Below are 16670 nucleotides of genomic sequence, written 5' to 3' on the forward strand. Positions count from 1 at the left end.
CTACCTGTTCCCGTTTGCGACCTTAATGTAGCTGACGTGCTCAGGTCGGAAGGGCTTTTATTATCAAGTAGCGTTGTACCTTGGTCTAGGGTCAGGAGTTCCTCCGTGGAGTACAGGTGGCGGGGGCCAAGGGTACTGGCCCCTGGTCCCGGTAGGTTGCAGACGGGCTTGCCTTAGATGCTGCACAGCAGGGCTGATTGGTGGGTGGGGGGAGTTTTACACTTAGTCATTCGCAAAGCTTGAACAAGCGCGTGCCTGTCCCCGGGCACTAGACTGTGAGATGAATCGGAAGTGCTTCAGTGGAAGTGAGGGAGCGCTGAGCGCGAGTCAATGACAGTGCAAAATACAAGCGCAAGGTACAGTTTACAGGTTAAAAGGTTTAAAGGGATTCCAACAGATTGTAAAACGCTGCTATTTTTAAAACACTGATATTTTTAAAAACAGAATAGCAGCCTGGATGTTTTTGGTAATGGTTGGTTGCTGTAGACAGTGGTTACCAAACCTTTCCCTTGTGGCTAAGCCTTTACTGAAGCTGACACACAAGGATGTGTCTGATCCACTTCCATTGGGCAACGATTGCATAAAAGCATCCTAGAGCTGAAAGAGAAAAAGTGTGGCAGCCCGCACTACGGATGCAAGTTTAGTTAAAAGAAAATACACCAAATTCCAGTGAGAGCAAGGGCTGCACTCTCAAAAACCTGAATATGATCAAAAGTCTGCGAGGTATTTCCCAATGACCCTTGACCCCATCGTCACAGAACTGACCAGCTGCCCTAACTTAGTAGCTGTGGTAGATTTCAATCACAAAAAGAGTGAGAATATAATGCCAATTACTGAAATGGTCCCTTGCTTTGTGGAGTTGTTTTGGGAAAATACTGTGATCAAAACATGTCTAAATTCAAATGTATTGAGCTTACTGACAGCAAATGAAATTGTTTGTAATGAAACTGAACATGAATGTTTAGGTATGCATAAAGCCAAGGTTAATGCTGATGTCAATCACCTATACTCTGAAACATTTTCTTGTGCCTCTTAATTCTTTCCGAGTCAGAACAACAAGGTTGTATCATAACATATTTTGAGAAAAATGACAACTACACAGTAGCAAATGTGTTATTGCAAAAACTGAAGCCCAGGAATAGATTGTTGGATCTGATTTCAGAGAAACTGCACACATCATCTTTGAAAGTTCAGGCAGATTGGACAGAGATACAGATAGCTACAATGTAGAGTGATTTGCCAAAGATTATCAATGGGGTCTCAAGCACAATATAAAAACACAGTCTTTTGCAAAGTGAAACTCTGTGGTGTCTCTGTGTCTCAGCATCAGTGAAGTGGCTTGAATATGTACATGTAAATGTACTTTTGAAAACCACAGATGAGAAGACTAGCCATTGCTGTGAAGGATTGTCTGATGTGGAGCGTGCAGTTTCTCACCAGATTGGAGCTGTTGCACAAGATCTGCATAATGGATGGTGCCGAAACGTTGTGCATTTTGTTCACAACATCTCTCCGATCAATCTGAAGATTTGGTTGGAACCAAGATGGAAAGGCCTGTTCCATGTGATCGTGACAATGACTGTTGGGAAGTGTGATGACCTTCCAAATTGGGTGCATGCTTGTATGGTCCAGCGTCCCCTTGATAAAACAGCTCCTCTTCAAGAAGAGATGCCAGCAGTGGTCAAAAGGCCACAGAAGAGGGTCAGTCAAGCTGTAAGGGAACACACAGATCCTGAAGCAGCACTAAAGCAAACTGAGGTGGTACTGGAAAAGCAAGACGTAGAAAGCGGTGTCAAAAGGGTGAATGAGTCACGTCCAGCCTCTGAAGAAGGAAATAGTGCTGTGGGCCCACAAATGGAGGGAAAAAAAAACTGGCTGGAAGGGTATCCAAAACGTCTACAGGGGTCGCCGGAAAATCATTTGTACCCTTAGCTGCAACGTCTGAATCTGAGCAAGGTGAAGATGAAAGTGGATGCTTGGATTGAATAAGTGCAAAGAATTGATGGTGCTCAGTCTGAAAAATCAGGTGCTGAAAAACTCTAATTGCATGGACAAAATACAAAATGCCACAGTGGATGAACGGTATGATGTGGGGCTTGAACTGTATGAGCAACCTTGATTGCAAGCGTAAGACAAAAAGAGCCAAGAAAGGCTGAAACAATGACTGAAAAATATCAAGAGCTGAAAAGAAAACAATGATTTAATGATAAAAACAAGAAATTAAAATAATAAAAGATCCAACAGAACAGTTCCCTAACTGTTCCAAGAAGCTACTTACAGAACTCTGCACTAAACTTTTGAGCTTGGCTATAAATGATCTGATTACAGACAAAACTTGTGTTGCCTTAGAAATAGAAGTAACATTATTACAAAAGCTGAGCATATAACAAAGATTTCTATCAGGTATATAAAGAAAACCCCTACTAAAATTAGTATGTTCATTATCACGTAAGAGTGTATATAGACATGGTAATTTCTTTAGCACAAATTAAAGAAAAACACTTTAGTTGAGTCAAATATATATTATTAATTATCTTTAATAATGAGAGTACTCTTTGAACAAATGTCACCTGTGAAATGAAATGTGTGGTTATTTAAAAATCATTTGAGATGTCATGATTTGTTTATAGGTGAAATTTAAGAACCATCAACTCACCCTTTGACAGATTTCGGCATTACTAAATGACAAATGCTGCTTTGAGTTGCGACGCTTTCACTGCATTTTAAAAGTGGCACGCAGACCATGCGTGCATGAAAAGTGAAAACCATGAATGGTGCCTGCTCAGATGCTTTCAGTCTAATGAAGAATGTAAAAAGATGCACAAATTAATTCATGGTCGTTTTAAATTTGTTTAGTTTAGATTTGACCTCACTTTTGAAGTATATTTTTCAAATTAAATGTTCATTCTAAACACATTTTTACTGAATTAACACGCATTTTAAACTTTCAAAGTGTAGAAGAAAAGTTGAAATACACAGCTCGTGATTTAGTTTGCTTTGGGAAGTCAGTGCAAGACTTTGAGATAATAATGGAATGCTTTACTCCCTGTTGCTTCATGAAAATATCTTCCTTATAATTTACTGTGGCTTACTTTTATCAGTATGCAGTTGGTTAAAAAAAGCTTTATTCATTTCATAATATAGAGTAACATAGAACACATTTGCTTCCTATGAATTATTGTAAAATGTATTCACTGTTTCTGCATAATTAAAATCAATTACATTTTCTCCAACAAAAAGTATTATCTCCTAACATCTGGCTAAGGAAACATTTAGCACAAGATTCAAATGTGTTACAAGAACTCAGCCTGATTGACGTCAGCCCATGGGGGGTCGATGTTTTCTGAAACTCCAGGTCGACGAAGTACGAAGACCAAGTTGCATGTTTTGTTAGAAATATATACTGGGTGCTAGCTAAGATGTGGGGGGCTTTGCTTATTTTTTCTCGCAGGATGCTTGCAGAATCACATAGCTTTTTTTGAGTTCTGCAGAGGGCGGTGGGGCCCATGGGCAGCTTCTGTGGCAGACACCAAGATGAACAGCAGGAAGAGAGGGAATCCGCTGAGGGGACAAGGGCAGATTTAGATTTTTGAACCCTAGGTTTTGTACTTTTTACAAAGCCAGTTAGTCAGACGTATTTGTCTTATGCTTATTTCTCTTTCTGGGAGATTTTGCAATTATTAATTATTGATTTCGCTCCATGCAAAACTTATTCTTGCATTATATTTCTTGAACTCTTTGAGTTCTGACTTTTCCATATGAATAGGGATTCCTTCCTTTATGGAGTGCTTTGTATGCAATCTATAATATGTTTTGTATTAATCAGGTTACCGAATTGAAAATAGAATTGATATCTGACTAATTAATGAAGAGTCAATTTTTTTCTGAGAACCTTAAATTTTTATTGGAAAATAAATCCCTTTAAAACTACTCACAACTCTCATTATTGCCACAAATATTTATTTGCATTTGATGTTCTCATGTTTATGCAAAGTCTCCTTTTGGTCATCACACAGTGGCAAATGTCCATCGCCTTTGAGTGGAAAATAAGGGGTAAGGGTGTTTTGCATTGAGAGATTACCGTGAAATTTCCGCTCCATCACTGTTAAGAAAGTTGATATGGTAAAAAATAAGCCCATCAAGTCAAAAATAGTTCCCTTTGGGAATCGCTGATCATTCACTCCAATTCAATATTTAGTCCTCATTTATTGGATAATTTCTAATGAACTTTTGTATAAGGATTGCTTTATTACTTTCTTGTGGTCCGTGGTCCCTCTCTCATTGCATATATCATCAAAAATGTATAATCACCATTAAAGATTCACTACTCAAAGATAAACTGATTATTTGGAGAAAAAATGGAGTTTCCAAATAGGACTAAATTATCTTAAAAATACTACCCTGGTAATTACGTGTGCCCAGAGAATGACACAATTACAGCTGTGCAGGTGTAAATACTGAGTAAAACCCATTTACATGTGCAGCTGACAGTAAACAGGTCTCCTGTAAAAATACAAAATGCTGCTAAGATATCAACGACAACCAATTACTATCAATGAGCTTCCTATTTGGAACATTGTGGGATTAAGTAGTAAGGAACATATCATAGGCCAAATGATCTGTCCCTTTTAGTCATCGGAAAGCTGAGTTTATGCTAGGGTTGTAGAAAGTTATCAGAAACAAACATGGCTCTTGACTAGACTCAAAAAGGATCTTTGCTCATTGACCAATCGGCCACATCATTCATCGCTCTCCCATGATTCAACTTCAAGGTTTTCGTTTGCCTGGGCTGAGCCTTGCTGACTGGCAACAGTGGCCTGAGTGTTCCGGGCTGTCCCCCCAGATTACCACCTGCATTGCCTGGCTAATTCAGTCCACTGCCAGCATTGGTTTCCTGCTGCTGTGGAGCAAGAGATCCCATCCCGCTGCAGCAATGACGTGTCATGGTGGAAAGGCGTCAAAGACGCTTTCTGCAGGCCTGCCCGCTGTTGGTGTTACAGCCGCCGAGAGAGGGATCACTTTTGGAAATCCGCCTTCAGCCACGTCCGAATCGACTAAGGAAGTGAAACAGCATGAGGGCCCTGTAAAACCAAACGAGAGACCGGAGGGAAGTAAGCGTGCCTGAGGGCAATACACTGTACAGCACAGTTAGAAGGTTGTGTGGACCCACCTTCCATTGCATCTTTATTTGCATCCCCCTGTAGTGAATCCCCAAAGCGGCATAGCAAAGAATGGAGAGGATAGTGGCTTCTTGCTCCTCATGACGGCAGTCAGTGAAGGAGTAGGGGATTGCTCTGGGAGCACTATTTCAAATCTTGAACCTCCCCCCGGCAGCACCCCAAAGCATGGGTCACTCAGGATAACCCTGAACAAACCTACGAAGATTACTAAAGAGATTCCCGGTGATCCCCCCCCAAACCAATGAAGCAGAGGGAGGTAAGGAGGGAGGAGAGAGTATGGCCACCGATACAGTGAAATTGATTACGCCTATCAGCTCTGGGCTTCTCAGTGTCAGCCGGCAACAAGGGGGAGCCCTTTCTCCTGATCTGCCCGGGGAAAGTTTTTTTCATTAACAGATGGTTCAGACTTTTCTAAGCAAGACGGCATCTCCTTAAGCAACGACAATTTCTTGGACTCAAATAGTTGCAGATATACCTTTGAAATACTACTATTTCAAAGAAAAAGAAAAGAGGGAGGAAAAAGGGGAACAGCCAACAGTTGAAATGGGATTACTCGACCAACCAGTTAACATATCATGAGCATGGTCTAAAAGATGACGATACATTGAATAAAGGAACACCATCTGAGATAAAGGAGCCCTCCCTTACTACTATCTTTTTGTCTATTAAACAAATGCAAGAGGAAACCCGGAATAAAAGTTGTTGGGCATGAATTGCCTCTAAGAAGCTACAAGAGGGGATCCAGAAGTTGAATAAAACTTGTGCAGAGATTGTTCGACCCCACACCATTGCTAGTCAGTCGGCAGAGACCCTTGAGGTAGAATCTCTGAAAGCCCATAGTGTCTCTCGGGGAGCAGTCAAGTATGATTGTTCCTCCGTTGACGCTTATCTTGTTCCCCCAGCTTAAAAACAATCTACGCTTTCTTGAGATCCCATAGGGGGTGGAGGGGGGGTCAACCCCATGGCCTCTATGGAGAAATTACTAAAAGGTACGTTTCTGGATAAGTCCAAGGATTGGGACCTGGAAATTCAGCGAGCCCACTGGTTCCCTGTTACAATGAAGAAACACTCACGGAATGAGACCGAAAGACCCAGAGCAATGCTCGTGTGTTTTGGTGATTTTTTTCACTAAGACAACTTCTTTATGAACAGGCCCACCCAAATGGCAAAAAAATCACATGATGGAGTGACGTTTTTTGTCAAACCCTGTTTTGCACATGCAACTGTCGAGCGAAGATGGCGCCTCCGGCAGCTGTTTGCACCAATTTTTGGGAAAGGGGCAGAGGTCCATCTCCAAAATTCCACTAGACTAAAGATAATTTTTAATGGGCACACTCATAGTTTAACTAACAATATTCAAGCTCAAGAATACCTAAAATAGCTTAGTCCAGGGGATGGCAATAGTATTGTCTCATTAAAATGAATCATATGATGCAGATAATTTTTTTTGTTTATTCTGCGATGGCAATCTGTGGCTATTCGATATATATTCTCTCTGTTGAGCTTTGACCACTGGCTCACCGATTACCCCTCCCCCATGCCCTTCGTTCAGGCTTTGCCTGATTGCTTGTTTCTTCTGGGTTGGGTGGGGGGGGGCTGGGTGAATCATACACAAAAAAAATGGTTGAGGTCTGAAGGGTCACATCTGGTTTTCTTTGATGTTTTTCCTACTAAAAGACAGTATCATGTTTTATAGAATTTGGTTTGGTATGGGGCTGAAGGGAACATGGCTGCTCTGATGACAGGAATGGGGAAATTACAGATAGCCACACTAAATATTTGTGGACTAAATGATGCTTAGAAAAGAAAATGTTTTTCAAAGGCTTCAAAATCTGCATGCAGACGTTGTTTGCCTGCAAGAAATGCAGATAGAGGAAGCACAAAAGGATTTGTGAAGGAATCTAGGCTATAAACTTGTGGGGGAACCCAAGGGACACGTGGGGTTGCAACTTTAGACCATTATAATACACCACAATTTACTCCATTTCAGGCATACCCGGCAATAACCCATTGACCCAGTGGATCTAAGCCCTCGGGTTCTTCTGCCTTTACAATATTCTCAGTGTATGGCAGTGTAGTAAATGACCCAGGGTTGTTCGATTGGTTATCTAACGAGTTAGCACATTGGTCGCTACCTATTATCCTGTGTGGTGATTTAAATATTAATTTACCAGGCAACTGGGTCATGAGCCAGAGATACACAGGAACGAAACCGAAAGTATTTCAGTCTTTAGTCAATATATGCCATACACATGGGCTGAGTGATGAACGGTCTAAGCTAAGACCAATGGAACATATTAGGCTTGGTTCTTTTTTTTATCATCCTCATTAATCCAGGAGACCAAGGTTGAACGCTATTGCAGATTTTTATCCAATCATAACCCGTTAATATTGGAACTATCGGGGATGGGGGTGGCAGAAAAGACTTCTTGGAGCTTCGGGAGAGAGTATTACTTTATAATGATGATTACCGGAGGCATACCTGAGTTCTTGATAAAAATTTGGGAATTGCAACTTTAGCAATAGTTTGGGACTCCTAAAAGCTTGTATTCGGGGAGAAAATAATCCAGATTTCATCAAAAAGGGGGAAGGACGAGAAATTTAGTTTGCAAGACATTCGACTGAAGTTAGCACGAGCTGAAGAAAATCTAGTTCTAGCATTGCAACAGAGGAAAGGGGTAGAGGTGGCCCAAACAGATGTGGCTTTAGCCAAAGCTACAATTGGGGAAACCCTTGCTAAAAAATCAGCAGGAAAACTCATAGCTCATTGGGAAAAGATATATGAATGTAGTGAAAAGATAGGACACCAACTAGCAATAAGAACTAGAGGGAACTTATTAGTTATGAAATTGTTACAATTAGAGATCCATCTGATCCAGTGAAAATTCGGGCTGCTTTTCAGAAGTACTATCAAATAGATTGATATCTTTTTCTCAGATTGCTCTGAATATAGAGGCAGGACCTAACCAGTAGTTATTTGAACTACACTGCAGTGGAGCTACTTACAAGGGACCTTCTTGATTTTCCTTAGTATGTGGAGGAGATTCTTGCGGCAATGTGGAGTCTGTCCGAAGGGAAAGCAGAGTCCCAAAACTGGATAAGGCCCCTCTTGGCAGATAAGAACTCTCAGCAGCAGAGTACAGGGTAGCTGGGGTGAAGCCATTGCATCCCTGAGACTTCAGAACAGGAGGCCAGCACACACTGGAACTTTGCTGCTTGAAGATCTCCAAGAGCCTGTCTTTGCCCGCAGTTGCTGTTTCTGACAAGGAAAGGACAAACAGCACACAGCACAGGGGCAGTACTCCTCTAAACAGCTCTTTGGCTCTTCTCCTTGGCAAAGAGTCCAGAAGTAATCTAAAGTTCTGGGGTTTAAGGCCTACTACTAATACACCAGTTTGTCTTTGTTCTCTTTGTGCAAGGGTCTCTGTGGTCATACTGCACCAGTGAGGGCAGAACTGGTTTGGACTGGGCTCAGAGGGTACAGACAGCATTGTGCAAGGGAGTCGGGCCATATTCAGGTGCAAGGAAAACTCCTTCCTCTGCTCGAAATACAGTCAAGGTCTATTCAACTTGGGCTGAGTCATCCATAAAGGGCCAGGCACACGTCAACAACCCCAGTGGCTTTAAATAGCAACGGAATATATGCAAGTGGCTCTATAGTTTGCCATGGATTTGAATTTTGATGCATTGTATGATATAATAGGAGAAAAAGGAAAAGAAGATTAATTCTATTATATCCTACAATGCATCAAAATTCAAATCCATGGCAAACTATAGAGCCACTTGCATATATTCCGTTGCTATTTAAAATGTAATGCTTGAAACCATGTATAATGTATCTTCCTTTCTCTGCTCAATAAAAAAAATAAAAAAATAAAAAAAACAACCCCAGTGGCTGTCTACAGTGAATGAACATCCACAGCTCCTGTCACCAAAACAAGACAGTCAATCCACAAACAAACAAGAAAAAGCCTATGTGCCTTTGCCTAACCATTCTACTTTCTAAAAGTGCCATTTTCAAACACACAATTTAAAAGCCATCTTTACTAAAAGATGTTATTCAATTCTGAGTTCAGAGAGCCCAAACTTTATTTCTCTATCTCGTCCCAATTGAATATATACTTGTAAGATTTGACAAAGTATTTCCCATTCTATCCTACGGGACAGATAGCCTTTTAATTGTCAAAAAACAAAATTGTCAGTATTTCACTATCCGGACATGTCACACACACACTAGTACATGTGCTACCTTTCACATACACTGCACCCTGCCCGTGGGGTTACCTTGGGCCTACCGTAGGGGTGCATTCATGTAAGAAAAGGGAAGGTTTAGGGCATGGCAAGTGGGTGCACTTGGCAGGTCGACATGGCAGTAAAAACTGCGCACAAACACTGCAGTGACAAGTCTGAGATAGCTTTTCAAGGCTACTCATGTGGGTGGCACAATCAGTGCTGCAGGCTCACTAGTAGCATTTGATTTACAGGCCCTGTGCACTTTACTAGTGACTTACGAGTAAATCAAATCTGCCCATCAGGGATAACCAATTGTAATAACAAGTTTTACACAGAGAGAGTATGTGAGGGTTCGAGATCTAAGGCACCTACCTAGCGTCTAAAACACTACAAGTCCCAGCCGCCCCGGAACCAGGAAGTGGGCATTTATAAGAGGACGTCGCGCACGGCAGAAGGCGTGCGTTATTTTGAAACCGAGGATCCTATTGCCGTCTTTCGGAGCTTGGCGTCCAGGCGGGAATGGTGATCGGAGCAGAATCGGAGTACAGAGGAAGGCGAACCGGAGGACTCCACTTTCCCCGTCCCTCGGAGCTTGGCGTCCAGGCGGGGAGCGTAGTTGGAGTAGTCGCGGCTACAGAGGAGGAAGCAGGTAAAATGTAAATGTATGTGTCTTGTAAAAGAGGTAGTAGCGGAGCTCGGCTGAGCTCAACTGTCCTTCGCCTGCCCGATTCTCGCGGATACCTTGACCAGCATTCCCTTTCCGACACGGGCCGAGGCTCGGACGAGCCTTTTAGAATCGCGCTGGAAGGAGCGTGATAGTATTTCCAGCTCGGAGGAGCTTAACAATTCTTGCAGCGCTTGAAGGAGCGCGTTTGTATTTCCAGCTCGGAGGAGCTTAACGTTTCAGGCAGCGCTGAGAGAGCGCGACTTGTGGGATACTTAGCTCGGTGAAGCTAACTCTAACACACAGCGCTGGAAGAGCGCCATAAGCCTTAGAGGAGCGAGACATTGGGGCTTGTCTAAGGGGGCACTAGCTAGGGAATGACTTGAACAGAAACCTAGCGTGTTGATATTCACCTGGTGAAGGAGCGCTACATCGTAGGGATTCCAAGCGGCGGTGACTTCACCGTGGAAGCCTTCTTTTGTTGTCTGTCACCAATACCCTAAGGAGGGGGCTAAAACACATCAGACCCTAGCTACGAGTGTAAGATCCAAGCTGGTATAGCAAGGGGGACAAACGCAAGAGGGCAATGTGATTGGTTCAGGTGGAGGCTCTAAAATCTAATGTGGGGAGTCTGGTATTGTGTACGACGGGGAGTGGAATCACAGGATGCGAGGTCCACGCCCTCAGTAATAATAGTAACCACCCGTGCTAGGGAGACCTAAAGAGAGAAGACTGTTTATAGCTGCTTTATGTTATGTTTTGTCTTTTCAGAATCTTGTCCCTGCTGACCCTTCCCCCCCATCCTTTCCCTCGCCTGATCACCTCTGGGCTCTGTAACCCTTGGTTGGAGTCCGGGGAGATCAGGAGGTGGACCTCTATAACATCGCCCGGATCCTGAGGAGTTCTGCAACCTGACAGTATGCACTTTACCAATGCTATTCAGTGCTAGTGCCCAGAGTTCTATAGCTAACAACCACAAGTAAGGAAAAAATAGGAGAAGCAAAACGTTTGGGGATAGCCCTGCAAAAAGGGCCAAGTCCAATAGTTGGTTATAGTCCTATGCACGGGAACACTTTTTGGTTTCAATTTTGCTTTTATCTAAAATTAGAGCACACAAGGAGATCCTAGTATCTGAAAGAGACACGTTAGGGATCGATATCATACCTTAGAATATCCCCAGGCATCAGACTGGATCCGGAAAGTTTTTCGTCAGCAGTACCCGTGCGTGTCGGTAGGCGTCGTCGTACGGCTCCGCGTACGTCGCTGGCGTCGTAGTCGCCGAAATTACATTGCTGGAGCTACTTAGAACTGACGTCAGTGTGCGTGGTCGTGTCTTTCTTTTTCCGCACCAGCAAGCACAGATCCGGAGAAAGCGGTACCCCCAGTCATTTTTTTACTGAGTTTTTGGGACTTTTTGTCTCTGTTTTCAAGTATTAATCTACAGGTGCATAGGGATGCCTGGTTTTGATAAAGTCCTGCGCGGTGATCCCTGTACGATGTCGGTGACGGCCCAGCACCGTGAGTGTCTCTACTGCCTGGGGCGTGACCACGACTCCGAGTTGTGCCCCCACTGCCGGGCCATGGCTCAAAAAACTTTGCGGGAGCGTTCCTGAAAGTGGCTGGGGGCCCGGGAGTCGGTTCCGCACCGTTCAAGGTCCCGGTCCCGTGAGAGGTCGAGGGACCGGCCGTGGACCCATCACCATCATTCGAAGTCTTTGCACTCTGAGTCAGGTAAAGCGAAGCACAAGAAGGCGAAGAACGTGGTCGCTCTTTGCCTTAGCCGCATCGCGCAACCAGCTAGGGAAAGGGTGCAGGTGACGCCGCCCCTGCGGCTCCAGCGGAGCCTATGCAGTTGCATATTGCGTACCCGCCCTTTCTGGGTCCATCGGCCACTCCGGCCCAGCTGCAGGAGTTCCTGTCAGCCATGGCACGTGTCTTCGGACCGTCTGGCCCCGCCTCTACGCCGAGGGACCCCTGTGGATCCAGGCCTGGATCCCCGTCCATGCCAGTTGGCCCTGTACGACCTTCACCAGCATCGACGTCGACGGCGTCACTGCTGGCCGCAGACCTGGCCAACGCCGTCCCTGGTTTCCTCCACGGCGTGGAGCCGGTGCCGGAAGGGTGTCTACCAACGCAAATTCCGATGCTGTTTGGGAACGTCTATCCCTATGTCCACCGACGTCCATATATTCCACCTGTACAAGAGGCTTTGGAGGACACGGAGGACTGGGAGGGGTCTGAGGACCCTCTCGCAGCTCAATGCAAGTTAGACCCGGATAGGGATAATGATCTGGGAGATGCAGGTAACCAGGATTATGCTCCGGAACCTGGCGCACTGTCTCATTGTACCGTGGCTACGGTGGAGGATGGATCATATTCTATGGTGTTGCGTAGGGCAGCCAAGGCTCTCCACCTTGAGCTCCCTACTGTGGCCTGTCAGGAGGTTAGTCCTGACGAGGTGCTTCGCCCAGCTTCTGCTTCTACGGCGCCGCTGCTGCCCTTTAACGATGCACTCTGACGTTCTTTTGGGCACCTGGTCCAGGCCCAACACAGGGGCTCCTGTGGACAAGAACGTGGCCCGACGCCATCACCTGGCCCCGGGCGACCCTGTTTTCCTCTCCCAACACCCCACCCCCGAGAGCTTGGTTGTCTAAGCCTCTGCATCCCCGAGCGTGTTCCCTTCTGCACCTCCGGACAGGGAGTCCAAGAAACTGGAGCAGTTTCGGAAGAAGCTTTTTTCTTCCACCAGTTCAGGCCTGCGGTCTGTGAACACCGCATGTCTCTTGGTCCATTATTCCCAATCTGTGTGAGGCAGCACTTGTGCAAGCCTCCAAGGGACACTGGGAAACGGTTGCGCAATACTCTCCCAAGTTATTGCTGAGCAGAGAGATGCAGCCAAGTTTACCATCCATTGTGGTCTTGACACTGCTGACTCGCTGGGTAGGGCAATTTCAACGACAGTGGCTCTACGCCGTCATGCCTGACTGGGGACGACTGGCTTTTCTGGGGATGTCTAGAACATGTTGATGGACATGCCCTTTAATGGCACTCACCTGTACGGCGATAAAATGTTCCAACGCGCAATCTGCTTTAAGGACTCACGGGCTACGGCCAGGTGCTTAGGCCTTTCGGTTACACGCACTCTTTCCGCTTCTGCTCTTCGCTACTTTCGTGGCCAAGGAAGGGGCGCCCAAGCACGTTTGTTGCTGCGCAGACCTGTGGTTTTGAAATGGTCTCAGCACAGCCGCGGACGTGGGACCCAAAGAGGCGGGTCACGGGGCCAGCGTGCAGGTCAATCCACCACCCCCCCTGCAGCCACTGCCTCCAAACCTTCCTAGTCTGGTGTTTCAGGCCCACCAGACACCAGTGGGTGGCAGGATTTGCCATCACCTCCACCACTGGCTCACCATCACATCGGACAAGCTGCAGAACCCACCTGTCCGAAGGGGCTACACCCTCCCCTTCGAGACTACCCCTCCAGCCATGCTACTACAGTACCACTGCATGTCGGGGGATCACTTGGCACTTCTTCAGCAGGAGGTTATGGCCCTCTTGGCCAAGGGGGCCATCAAATACGTTCTGATGCCAGAAGTAGGTTGTGGTTGTTACTCTGTCCTTCTTTGGAACCAAGAAGTAGTGAAAGGCCTGCGTTCTATCTTGGACCTTCGGGATGTCAATTGTTTCCTCCGAGAGGAGAAGTTCAAGATGCTCACCCTTGCTCAGATCTTGTCGGCCCTCGACCCGCAAGACTGCTTGGTAGCGTTAGACCTGCAGGACGCTTATTTTCATATCCCCGTCCTGCCGGCCCACATGCGTTTCCAGCGATTCATGGTAGGGCAGGAGCATTTTCAGTTTACCGTGCTCCCCTTTGACCTTTCAAGCACCCCTCGGTGTTCATAAAAGTGATGGCAGTGGTCGCAGCTCATCTGCGCAGATAAGCTTTTCAGTCTACCCCTATCTCGACGACTGTTTGGTTGTTGAAGGCGGGCTCGCCCCAGTCGTCTCCAACTTCCAGACTACAACTGACCTCCTGCATTTGCCGGGGTTCTCCATCAACGTGCTGAAGTTGCACCTGATTCCCTTTCAGAAGCTCCTCTTCATCAGGGCGGTTCTGGACACGGCGCAGTTTCGGGTCTATCCTCCCAAATGACGAGTCCAGGACATTCGGGCTATGATTCCAATCTTTCAGCCCTTGTCCCGGGTTTCAGTCAGGATGACTTTGAGGCTGCTGGGTCTCATGGCCTCCTGCATCCTGCTCACCAACCATGCCAGATGGCATATGCGAGCTCTGCAGTGGGACCTGAAGTTCCAGTGGGCGCAGCATCAGGGGAACCTGTCTGACTACGTCCAAATCTCGGAGGGCACTGCACGACAATTTCAGTGGTGCCTCATGAATCAGCATTGGGTCAGCGGCAGATCCCTCTTCCTTCTCCAACCGGAGCACACAGTGGTAACTGATGCGTCCCTCCTGGGATGGGGCAGCCACATGGGAGAGGCGGATATCAGAGGCCTCTGGTCTCCGGTGGGTCCCAGCTCCATATCAACCTTCTGGAGCTGCGGGCGATCCTTCTTGCACTAAAGGCATTCCTTTCCTCTGTGAACACCTGCACCACCTTCCCCTTAACAGACAACACCACCGCCATGTGGTATTGCAACAAACAAGGTGGGGTGAGGTCGTGGTCCCTATGTCAGGAGGCTCTGTGCCTCTGGACTTGGCTGGAACGTCAGGGCATTTCCCTCATGGTTCAACACCTGGCAGGTTCTTTGAGTTCGTCCGCCCAGGTATTCAGTTGCCGGTGCCTGATGGATCACAAATGGCGTCTTCGCTCGGAGGTGGTGCAAGGTCTCTTTCGACAGTGAGGAGGGCCTTGGTGAGATCTATTCGCAACCGAAGAGAAGGCGCAATGTCAGCTGTTCTGCGCATTGGAATTTCCAAGGCGGCACTCGCTCGGCGACGCTTTTTGTTGTTAGTGGAGCTGCGGTCTATTGAACGCGTTTCCGCCTATACCACTTCTACCCAGAGTGCTGAAGATCAGGCGCGACCGGGCCCAAGTCATTCTTGTGGCCCTGGACTGGGCTCGAAGCGTTTGGTATCCTGAGCTACTCAGTATGAGCATGGATCCCCCGATCCGACTGCCTCTTCGGGAGGATCTTCTGTCGCAGCAGCAGGGGACGGTCTTCCACCCGAACCTGTCCAGCCTCCACCTACATGCATGGAGATTGAGCGGCGACAGTTGATTCTGTTTGACTTGCCTCCTGAAGTATGTGATGTCATTCTGGCAGCCAGGCGTCCCTCTACTAGATCTGTATACGCCCGCAGGTGGAACGAATTTGTGGCATGGTGCACAGCAAAGGCTGTGGATCCCCTTTCTGTCCCTCTTTCAGAGGTCCTTTTGTTCCTTCTTTCTTTGGCCAGGCAGGGCTCTGCAGAAAGGTAGCCCTTGCTAGTGCCCAGAGCAATCTCAGCCTTTCTCAGGCTTCCTGATCAGCCCTCTCTTTTCAAGTCCCCTGTTGTTAATAGATTTCTCCAAGTCATTACTTACCTTTTCCCTCCTATTCCGTTTGTGATGCCGCAGTGGGACTTGAATCTGGTACTTACTTTCTTGATGTTTGCTCCTTTTGAGCCGCTTCACAACTGTCCTCTTCGTTTATTGACTTTGAAGACTGCTTTCTGGTTGCCATCACCTCCGCAAGGCGCGTGAGTGAACTCCAGGCTCTTTCCTGTAAGCCTCCTTTTCTGTCTATCCACCCGGGCAAGGTTGTGCTTCGCACTCGTCCTTTCTTCTTGCCAAAAGTTGTCACTGCTTTTCACATTGGGCAAACAATCACCTTGCCCACTTTCTTTCTGCCTCCGCACCCTTCCAGAGAGGAAGAGAGGCTCCACCGTCTGGACCTAAAACGTGCGCTTTCATTTTACTTAAATCGCACACAACAGTTCCGGGTGGATGACCAGCTCTTGGTTGGTTACGTAGGCGCCAAGAAAGGCCGGGCTGTACACAAGTGGACTATCTCCCGCTGGGTCGTCTTGTGTATCAAAGCCTGTTATTCTCTGGCTAAAAAGGAACCACCGGTGGGATTGCGCACTCCTTCTACCAGGACGACAGCAGCTTCTACTGCATTGGGACGTGGTGTCTCCCTGCAAGACATCTGTCAGTCAGCCACGAGGGCCTCGCTGCACACTTTTACTAAGCATTATTGCCTTGACAGTAAAGTCTGAAGAGACTGCTTCTTTGGCCGTTCGGTTCTCTGTGACTTTCTGGTGTGATCTTTGTCCGCAGACCCACCACTGGGGTTGGTATTGCTCGGGTATGTATTCTAAGGTAAGGAATCTATCACTATCTGATAGACATCTAGCCGCAGATTCCTTAACTTAGAATATCCCCAGGCGCCAGACTGGATCCGGAATTGTTTTTGCAGCAGCATCTCTGCGCGCCGGGGCACGGCGCCACACGAACCAGCCCTGATGTCGTCCACGTACGTGACGTCAGCAAGGTCATATAAGTCCCTCCCTGCGTGCTGACGTCAGTTTCCTTCTTTTCTGCGTGCAACGCAGATCCCGAGCGAGTGGTTCCTCTGGCTTGTTTTCAGGCCCT

This window comes from Triturus cristatus, chromosome 2_1, assembly GCF_964204655.1.
Source record: "Triturus cristatus chromosome 2_1, aTriCri1.1, whole genome shotgun sequence".
Lineage (NCBI taxonomy): Eukaryota > Metazoa > Chordata > Amphibia > Caudata > Salamandridae > Triturus > Triturus cristatus.